The following is an 11,214-nucleotide window of genomic DNA, read 5'->3' on the forward strand; positions in this document are numbered from 1 at the left end:
CTTCATTTTCTTACTAGCTAGCGTGTCGAGGGCTATATGTATATAGTACATAGAGTCGACCAAGCACGGACATAAGAGAGGACACTTCTCTCTATTAATTAGCTAGCTAACACAATATATGAAACACCTAAATTAACCCCCCAAAACCCCCAACCCCCCCCCCTTTCAAAAAAAACAAAAAACCCCAGCCATTGGAATGCTGACGCGTGGATGCCTTTTGGTCCCGGTTGGTGCCACCAACCGGGACCAAAGGCCCCCCTGCCTGGGCTCGGCGCACTGGCCACGTGGAGGATCATCTGTCCCAGTTCGTGTTTGAACCGGGACTAAAGGGGGGAGGTATTAGTAACGACCCTTTAGTCCTGGTTCATGAACCGGGACTAAAGGCCCTTACGAACCGGGACAAATGCCCCCTTTTCTACTAGTTAGGAAGACAAAACAAGCATAACTTTGAAACTTTCAACACATAGAGAGGAAACCTGATATTATTGCAACTCCTACAAGAATCTATTCCTCCATCATAATAATTTTCAGTAGCATCATGAATGAATTCAACAATATAACCATCACATAAAGCATTCTTTTCATGATGCACAAGCATAGAAATTTTACTACTCTCCACACAAGCAAATTTATTCTCATGAATAGTAGTGGGAGCAAACTCAACAAAATAACTATCATGTGAGGCATAATCCAATTGAAAATTAAAATCAAGATGACAAGTTTCATGATTATCATTATTCTTTATAAAATACATGTCATCACAATAATCATCATAGATAGCAACTTTGTTCTCATAATCAATTGGAATCTCTTCTGAAATAGTGGATTCATCACTAAATAAAGTCATGACCTCACTACAGGAATCAGCTACTTTGCCATTTGCCACGACAGACGGCAAAGGCATGGATGGCGGACGGCAAAGACCTTTGCCGTCAGCCACGGACGGCAAAAAGGGACGGCAAAGTAGGGGATGGCTAAGAGCTGCGTTGCCATCCTCTTCGGGCAGCTGACGGCAAAGGGGCCTTTGCCATCAGCAGTGGACGGCAATAAATGCGTTGTTACTCCGTTAGGTGGTTAACGGCAGGCCTTTGCCGTCCGCTGCGGACGGCAAAGCCTTTGCCGTCAGCCACTGTGGGCAAACTGACCAAATTGGTCAGCCTCCCAGGAAGCACAGTTGCCTGCCACGTGGCCTCTTTGCCGTCCGCTGCTGATGGCAAAGATCTCTTTGCCGTCGGTGGTAGACGGCAAAGATCCTGCATATTGTCTCTTTTTTTCTGTTTTTTTACTCCAACAATTTTCACAGCATATATATATCACATATCCAGCACATAAGTTTCATATCACATATCCAACACATAAGTTTCATATCACATATCCAGCACATAAGTTTCATATCACATATCACATATCACATCAGTTTCATCCATACACATTGTCCATACATAAGCAAGTTCCATCCATACACATTGTTCATACATTAGCAAGTTCCATGATAGCAAGCTAGATACAATGCAAAGTTTCATCAAAGGAAAAGCAAGCACTCCATCATAGCAAGCTAGCTTCCATGAAGTGAATGAAATCTGCAAAATGGTAAATAAGAAAGTTAGAAATAGGTGAGTAGAACAAGAAGAAGACTAGAACAAGAAGTATATGTCATTTATGAGCTAACTTAGGTGAAATGGATCATATATGAGCTACCAAAGTTGAAATGGGTTGTTTATGAGCTAACTTAGTTGAACTGGATCATTTATGAGCTAACTTAGTTGAAATGGGTCGTTTATGAGCTAACTAAGGTGAAGGGCATCGTTTTTGAGCTAAGTAAGGTGAAATTGATCGTTTTTGAGCTAACTTAGGTGAAATGGATCATTTATGAGCTTTTATGAGCTAACTTAGTTGAAATGGGTCGTTTATGAGCTAACTAAGGTGAAATGCCACGTTTTTGAGCTAACTAAGGTGAAATGGATCGTTTTTTAGCTAACTTAGGTGAAATGGATCATTTATGAGCTTTTATGAGCTAACTTAGTTGAAATGGGTCGTTTATGACCTAACTAAGGTGAAATGCCACGTTTTTGAGCTAACTAAGGTGAAATGGATCTTTTTTTAGCTAACTTAGGTGAAATGGATCATTTATGAGCTTTTATGAGCTAACTTAGTTGAAATGGGTCGTTTATGACCTAACTAAGGTGAAATGGATCGTTTTTAGCTAACGTAGGTGAAATGGATCGTTTTTTAGCTAACGTAGGTGAAATGGATCATTTAAGAGCTAATTTAGGAGAAATGGATCATTTTTAGCTAACTTAGGTGAAATTGATCGTTTAGCAGCAAATCTAGGTGAAATGGGTCATTTTGGAGCTAACCTAGGTGAAATGGGTCATTTTGGAGCTAACCTAGGTGAAATGGGTCATTTTGGAGCTAACCCAGGTGAAATGGGTCATTTTAAAGCTAACATAGGTAAAATGGATCATTTACGAGCTAATCTACTAAAATGGGTCATTTTAGAGCTAACTTGGATAAATTGGATCACTTGTAAGCTAACCAAGGTAAAATGAGTCATTTAGAGCTAACTTAGGTAAAATTGATCGTTTATGAGCTAACTAAGCTAATTATGCAATTTTTGACATAAGTAACCTAAGTACATATCGTTTTAGAGCTAACTTAGGTAGAATGGATGGTTTATGAGGTCAGTAAGCATATTAAGTCATTTTGGAGGAAAAGAAGCTAACTCTATGTCATTATGGTAAGCATATTGGAGGAAATAAAGCTAAGTCTAGGTATTTATGCATTTGTTGGGCAAAACACTAGAGAAACTTACCGTGATCAGGGAAGTGTAGGAGCGGGCTAGCTCGTGCCAGTAGCTGGAGAAGGATCGTGCGATGCGTTTCTGGAGTTAAGCTGCACCAAAGATCATTTCCAATGTCTCGTTAGCATTATGACACTCAAATGTTAAGACTAGCAAGTAATGTCCATTCAAATTAAACTCATCGTGCTCCCAGGAACAATCACTGGCATCGGCGGAGCGGTCTGACCGGACTTCTCGCACACAGACTGCACATTTGGTTTTTACAACAGAGTCATACTAGTTAGTAATGAGACTCAAATGTTAAGACTAGAAAGTAATCTGCAGAAGAAACTTACCACAAGGAGCTCGTACATGGCCCTTGCCTGCATGTCATTCTGTGCCCTCCCCTCCTCCAACATCTTTGTCGTCCTCTCCTCCAACTCCCGCTGCCTCTCCGCCGCCTCCGCCAGAAGTTTCTCCGTTCTATCTCTCTCACTATGTATAGCAGCCTGCAACACCACTCACATGACCATTTGTAATCATTGATGGAAGAGCACACAATGTAATGGAGAAAGATAGCTGAGTACGTACAACTAACCTTGAAGGCGAGTTGGACTGGCCGTTCACGAGGCCTTATCTCAGGAGCGGAGCTCGACTGGCGCTTTGATCTCCGAGAGAGTGCTAGGACAACGGATAAATCCATCTCCCATGGCTATGGAGCCATGGGACCTCACGCCAATAGATATCATCAGTAGCTCTGTATCAATGGGACCCTGGCTCGGGTTAAAGTCCTCCCCTTTCCTCGCCTTCCCCTGATCTCTATATTGCACGAGCTTGTCGTGGGCGGAGATGTTGGTGAAGTTCTTTGGATCATCGAGGTCAGATGCAGAGAATGCCTTGACTTTCTTGTAAGAGCCAGTGTGGGCCATGGCATACAGATCGTACACCTCTAGCACCTTATCCTCCTTATTGTAGCATGCCTTAAAAAGAGAAACAAAGTAAATTAGTAATTAAAGGGCTAAAGCTAGCATGATGAATGAATTGCATGAATCATGAAGCAAACCACATACCCAGTTCCGCCCGTACTGAAATAAGTTGGAGCTGCCTTGGTGGTGTGGCACACCTTCCATTTGGGCACGTTTGTCCTTGGCCTCGTTGTGGGTGGCCCGCCATTGTTTTGAGCACCACACATTGACCAACACCTCCCAACAATCCATCCGATCCGCACACCATCTCGGAGGGGCCTAAGTTAGCAAATAGAAACTTGAGCGCTACGGCTATGAATTACTAAATGAAGGAAGTAAGTACAGGGCCTTAAGAATTACCTTCATGTACTGCTCCTTACTTAAGAACTTATCGCGGAACTCCTGCTTGGGCTTCTTGATACCACGCCCGGCGTAGTAGTCTCGAACAGCCTGCACTCGAACCTCATGCCGTAAGTTCTGAAGTAGGCGCTTGCGCTCCTTGTCGATAACATCTGCCGCCTCCTCCTTGTATCCCTCCTCACACCTGTAGAATGTTTGCAATCAAATGAGACAATATTGATTAGTACAATTAATAACTAGCTAGTTCAAGATTTTTAATTGCGTAAAGGAGAAATTACCCAGAACTTTCTGATCACCACATCTTCCCTCGTCTTGCACAAGACACCGTCGATAATCTCACCTAGCGGGGCCGGGGCAGCCAAGTAGTGCTCCCAACTCAATCCAACCTCTGGAAGCCGACCCTCACCAGGCAACGTGACAAACCCCGGAAAGTTTTGCCGAATCAGAACTCCAAGGACGGACTTGGGCCGGCGAACACTTTCATTGTGGTCCCAACCCCTGCAGCATGACAAGGCCAACACATTAGTTATTTGAAGAAACATGATTGCAGAAGGTACAAAAAGATTAAATGCACTTACCTCTCCCCATCAGGGAAAATCAACCACCTCTGCTCGCGGGTCGCCGGCATGGACGGGAGCCATGTAGCACCACGCTGGTAGGCGTTGCCCCCTCCTCCCCCTCCTCCTCGAAATCAGTCGGCTCCCCGCCATCATCAGCATGGCCACTCGGCTCCTCAGGCTGACCCCACCAAGTACCCCATCCAGACGTGTGCTCCTCCGGGGTCTCGTGGGCCCAACTCTCGTGGGCTGAAGGCCCGTCGACCCGAGGCTCGTGGGCCGAAGACCCGTGGACCAGAGGCTCGTGGACCGGAGTCTGTGTAGCCTCCTCCTCAGACGAGTCCATCCAAGCAGTCACGTGCTCGGGTGAAACAGCTAGGGGCGGCGGCGAGGAAGGCGTCGTAAGAGTCACCCTACCTCCTCTCCCGCGACCACGTGCTCCACCTCCTCTCTTCTTCTTACCTCGTCCCCTGCTGGGCACCGCGGTCGACGAAGAAGGGCCCGGCGATGTCGCCACACTGTCCAGCAACGCTCGGCGGAGAGGTGCTTGTGGAATGGAAGACCTCACACTACGCGCCGACGAAGAAGGAGCCTTGGCACGCTCCCGACCAGCGCCCACTAAGGGAGTCCTGAACTAGGGGGTGTCCGGATAGCCGGACTATCATCATCGGCCGGACTCCAAGAGTATGAAGATACAAGATTTAAGACTTTGTCCCGTGTCCGGATGGGACTTTCCTTGGCGTGGAAGGCAAGCTTGGCAATATGGATATGTAGATCTCCTACCATTGTAACTGACTCTATGTAACCCTAGCCCTCTCCGGTGTCTATATAAACCTCAGGGTTATAGTCCATAGGATGAAGAACAATCATACCATAGGCTAGCTTCTAGGGTTTAGCCTCCTTGATCTCGTGGTAGATCCACACTTGTACTACCCATATCATTAATATCAATCAAGCAGGAGTAGGGTTTTACCTCCATCGAGAGGGCCCGAACCTGGATAAAAACATCATGTCCCTCGTCTCCTGTTACCGTCCGCCTAGACGCACAGTTCGGGACCCCCTACCCGAGATCCGCCGGTTTTGACACCGACATTGGTGCTTTCATTGATTGTTCCTCTGTGCGGTCATGATCAGGAAGGATGCCTCTTCCCGTCTTTAAAGACAATACCATTGCCAAAGGAGCTTTGGCCGCCGGCCAAACTATCTGGCTAGGTGGTTTTCTTATGACCTCCTATTCGGCCGCCGCTTCGACGATGACCTCTCGCGTCAGCTCGGAATTCACCGAGCAGCTGGATCCGATTGAGCTCTCTTCTGTAAATGAGCTCCTGGATCGCATCGCCGCCCTGGGGGTCTCTACAGACTACGATCAGATTGGGCTTAAAACCGATCTGAGAGAGATTAACTCCCCCCAGGTTACCCACCACGTTGCGGTGGTAGAGGAACAACGCGGCGACTCTTCTTCTGTATTAAAGACCAGTTATGTCCGGACTCCTGATCCCTCCATGTCGGATTCCCGCGGAGGGACGGACATCAATCAAGTACTAAACCTAAAGTCAGGCAGCGGACCAGACTCGTTGGACAACGTCCAGCAATCCAAGCTTCCAAATTCGGAAACTTTTCGGCCCTTGAGCCTCAAGTTGGGCAGGGTCCCGGACTCAATTCCACCCACCCACCCAAACATATGCGATCTATCTCAAATCCGGCAAGAGCCCACCGAAACAGTACATCATTACTGGGCCAGATTCCTCCTGGTTATGGACAGGATAAAGGACTGCCGTGAGGAAAACGCATTTTGAACGCCGTAAATCGTCGCAAAATTACATGCTTTGCCGACCTGGCGTCCATAGTACGAAAATACTGTGCAATGGAGAGTGTCCGGAAAACCGAAACTAAGGTTTGGGACAATCTGGCTCCGAACACAACCCTAGTCCGAAACAAAAGGGTGCATCATGCTCAGGCACCCGGGACAAAAACCAAAAAGCAAAAACCCCATAAAGGGCATGGAACCATACTGGAGGGATGGCTCAGCGGACCCTGTAAAATTCATAGTACAGAGGGCGCCACTCAAACACTTAGCCTTCGAGCATGTTGGATACTGCGGCATGTGGCCAAAAGTAGCAAAGAGCTTCTAACCCCAGAGAACCACCCCAACAGTACTAGTACGGTATTAACAATCTTTGAGACTTTCGCATCAAATAATATGCGGAAACGAACAATCCGCAGCCTCGCCGAAGACTACCAAGTAGCAACAACAAATCCATGGAGCGACTCGGCTATCACCTTCAACGCCAGCGACGAACCTAAATTCCGAACAGCCCGAGCACCAGCCGCATTGGTCCTCAGTCCAATAGTGGACGACTTTCGTCTTACCAAGGTACTCATGGATGGCGGCAACGGATTAAACCTCATCTACGAGGAAACCCTTCGAAAAATGGAAATAGACTGGAGCCGCATTGAGCGAAGCAGCACAACCTTTAGAGGAATAATCCCCAGTCGGGAAGCACGCTGCATGGGAAAAATTACACTTGATGTGGTGTTCGGCTCGCCAGACAATTACAGGTCCAAGGAAGTCACGTTCCATGTGGCCCCGTTCAGCAGTGGATATCACGCTTTATTAGGACGAGAGACATTCACAATTTTCCAAGCCATACCCCACTACGGGTACATGAAGCTTAAAATGCCCGGGCCCAATGGAACCATCACTCTTGCTAGTGATCCGGACATAGCAATCTGCGCCGAAAACAAGACAGCCGCACTAGCCTTAGAGGCACTATCCGAAGCCCTAACGGCAGAGGAACTCACTGCGTTGCGCTCTACGGTGAACAGGGACGATGTGATACTTGATAAGAGACCCAAGTCCACCTCTTTTAAACCAGCGGACGAAATAGTCAAATTCCAGGTCCATCCAACGGACCCTACAAAGACGGCTTCCATTGGGGCACAGTTAAACCCTGATGTAGACGCCGCACTCCGAGAATTCCTTCGTGAAAATTGGGACATCTTTGCCTGGCACCCTTCATATATGCAAGGAATCCCACGCAGATTGGCAGAACACAGCCTAAACATCCTAAAAGGGTTCAAGCCAGTCAAACAGGCTCTTCGGCGATTTCCTGAACCCAAAAGACAGGCAATGGGAGAGGAGCTAGCCAAACTATTGGAAGCCGGATTCATCAGAGACATCAAACATCCGGACTGGCTAGCGAACCTGGTAATGGTACCAAAAAAGGACAAATCCTGGCGCTTGTGTGTCGATTTTAAAGACCTTAACAAGGCTTGTCCAAGGGATCCTTTCCCCCTTCCCCGCATCGATCAAATCATCGATTCTACCGCAGGACACGATTCATTGTATTTCCTCGACGCATACTCTGGCTACCATCAAATCAAGATGGCGGAGGCAGACCAAGCCGCAACGGCATGCATTACTCCATACGGACCATTCTGCTTCAACACAATGCCCTTCGGACTCAAAAACGCCGGCGCAACATATCAGCGCATGATTCAGACATGTCTGGCTACCCATATCAGCAAAACAGTGGAGGCATACGTAGACAACGTGGTCGTCAAAACCAAACATGTCGAAACTCTAGTAAACGACTTAATCTCACATTCGACAACCTCCGAGCATATGACATTAAACTCAACCCGGAAAAATGCATTTTCGGCGTACCAGCTGGAAAGCTCCTGAGCTTCATTGTATCCGGTAGAGGAATTGAAGCAAACCCAGCCAAAATCCGAGCTCTGTCACAGTTGGATATCCCAAAAGACCTCAAACAAATACAAAAATTAACTGGATGCGTGGCGGCTCTAAGCCGCTTCATCTCCTGTTTGGGAGAAAAGGCGTTGCCCCTCTATCGCCTCCTCAGGCGCACCGAACACTTCAAGTGGACGGATGCTGCCTCGGCCGAACTCGAAGAAATAAAGGCCATATTGGCAACAAATCCGGTCCTGGCCGCACCCAACTTGGGCGAACCAATGTTGTTATATATCACGGCAACACATCAAGTTGTAAGCGCGGTGCTCGTCGTCGAACGAGAAATAGAAGGGCATAAATTCCCTCTTCAAAAACCAGTGTACTACGTATCCACTGTCTTAACTCCATGCAAGTCCCGGTACCCGCACTACCAAAACACAGCGTACGCGGTGTTCATGGCATCCCGGAAGCTGCGACTCTACTTTCAAGAGTGTTCGATAACAGTGGCCTCCGAAGTACCCCTCAACGACATTATAAACAACCGTGACGCGCGGGCAGGATTGCAAAATGGGCCATCGAGCTCCTACCATTCGACATAACCTATAAACCACGGCGAGCTATAAAGTCGCAAGTCTTGGCTGACTTCATCGCTGAATGGACCAAAGCCGAACTCCCTAAAGAGTACGGCGCATACTCCAATTGGATCATGCATTTCGACGGCTCCAAAATGATGGCCGGCTTGGGGGCTGGCATCTTATTGACGTCCCCAACCGGAGACACAGTCCAATACGTACTTCAGATAATGTACACGGACTCCAACAATGCAGCCGAATATGAGGCCCTCCTACATGGTCTCCGGATGGCAATCTCCATGGGTATTCAACGCCTAGAGGTGCGCGGAGATTCAAACCTTGCAATATCCCAAGTAAATGGAGACATTGACGCCAAGGATCAAAAAATGGCAGCCTATCATAACGCCGTCTTAAAAATGTCAGCTCGGTTCGAAGGACTCGAATTCCACCATGTAGCCCGGGATAATAACCAGGCAGCCGATGTGTTGGCACGCATCGGCGCAAAACGCGATGCCGTCCCTCCAAACATCTTCCTGGAGCGGCTCTTTAAGCCATCCGTAGTATGGGAAGAGGAGTCTGGAAATAACAATCCGGAACCAACCGCACCACCCAACACCGAACATAGACACAACTGGTGGCTCTGCCAATGAAATAACATCTTCAGCCCACGAAATAATGGCAGTCATTGCCCCGTGGAAAGAACCATTCCTAGCCTACTTAATTAGGCAGGAACTCCCCGAAGACCAAAATGAGGCCCGCTACATGGTACGGCGATCTAAAGCCTACAAGGTCCATGAGGGAGAGCTTTATAAGAAAATCACAACCGGAGTCCTTCAAAGGTGCATCTCCGAAGAGGAAGGGCGAAATCTTCTGGCTGAAATTCATGCCGGACTCGGCGGGCACCATGCTGCAGCCCGGGCCCTTGTAGGCAAGGCCTTCCGTACAGGATTCTATTGGCCGACGGCCCGGGCAGATGCTCAGGACTTAGTCCAACGATGCGTCGGTTGCCAGCTCTTTGCCAATCAGAGCCACATGCCACCCACCGCCCTCAAAACTATACCCATCACCTGGCCGTTCGCGGTCTGGGGGCTTGACATGGTTGGACCCCTTAAAGGGGGAACCCACAAGCAAAAGTACCTATTGGTCATGGTGGACAAATTCACCAAATGGATAGAGGCCAAGCCAGTTAAAACGGCCGAATCCGGACCAGTGATAGACTTCATATCCGGGGTAGAACACCGTTATGGCGTCCCCCACGGCATCATCACCGATAACGGCACGAACTTCACGGCCGACGAGGTTAAACTCTGGTGCAAAAATATGGGCATTAAGCTCGACTACGCTTCAGTCTATCACCCTCACACCAACGGTCAAGTTGAACGATCAAATGGTCTAATCATGAGCGGCATCAAACCCAGATTAGTGCGGTCCCTTACGGAATCTAACACGCACTGGGTAGAGGAGCTCGACTCCGTACTCTGGGGGCTGCAAACCATGCCAAACTGTACTACTGGATTCACACATTCTTTATGGTATACGGCGCAGAGGCAGGTTAGCCCTGCGATATAATTCATGACTCACCTCGAGTGCGCATGTACGAAGAAAGAGAAGCCGAGTTGGATCGGAAGGACAGCTTGGACGCATTGGAGGAGGAGTGCGACATGGCAAAAGCTCGTTCCGCATTCTATCAGCAGTAGGCTCAAAGATATCAAAGCAGAGAAGTACGGGCTAAAACTTACAATGTTTGCGAACTAGTTCTACGCCTGCCGGAAAAGAAAAAGGACAAACTCAAGCCCAAATGGGAAGGTCCCTTCATCATCGACCAAGTCCTGACCGGCGGAGCATACCGTCTGCAAAATGCATCGGACAACCGACTCGAGCCGAACCCATGGAACGCAGCCCGCCTCCGAAGATTCTACGCCTAGCACCGGACTCAGAGTTCGTCTCCTTCCTCCGTCCACATTTTATACTTCAGTTGCCTTTTGTCACACTCTTTTCTCCCACCTTTTTCATAAAGCCCTCGAGGACTGATTTGCGCATTGTTCGCACACACTTGATGTGCTACCCGCACTCATTATACCTGGGGGCTTCAAAAGCTTATTTATACGGGCTTTATGCCCAACACATGTGTCAAACTTCCGCATGTACCTTTTATTCACCATTATATGCATCGATATGACTTAAATTTTGGCCAAGCTGGGTTCCCTGGCTCCTGTGCTTACCCCTACATTCCCGATTGTTCGGCTAGGAGGTAAAGGGAGCACCTCTGCGATTGTTACTGCCGGGTCAG

This window comes from Triticum aestivum, chromosome 3B (assembly GCF_018294505.1).
Source record: "Triticum aestivum cultivar Chinese Spring chromosome 3B, IWGSC CS RefSeq v2.1, whole genome shotgun sequence".
In the NCBI taxonomy this organism is placed as follows: domain Eukaryota; kingdom Viridiplantae; phylum Streptophyta; class Magnoliopsida; order Poales; family Poaceae; genus Triticum; species Triticum aestivum.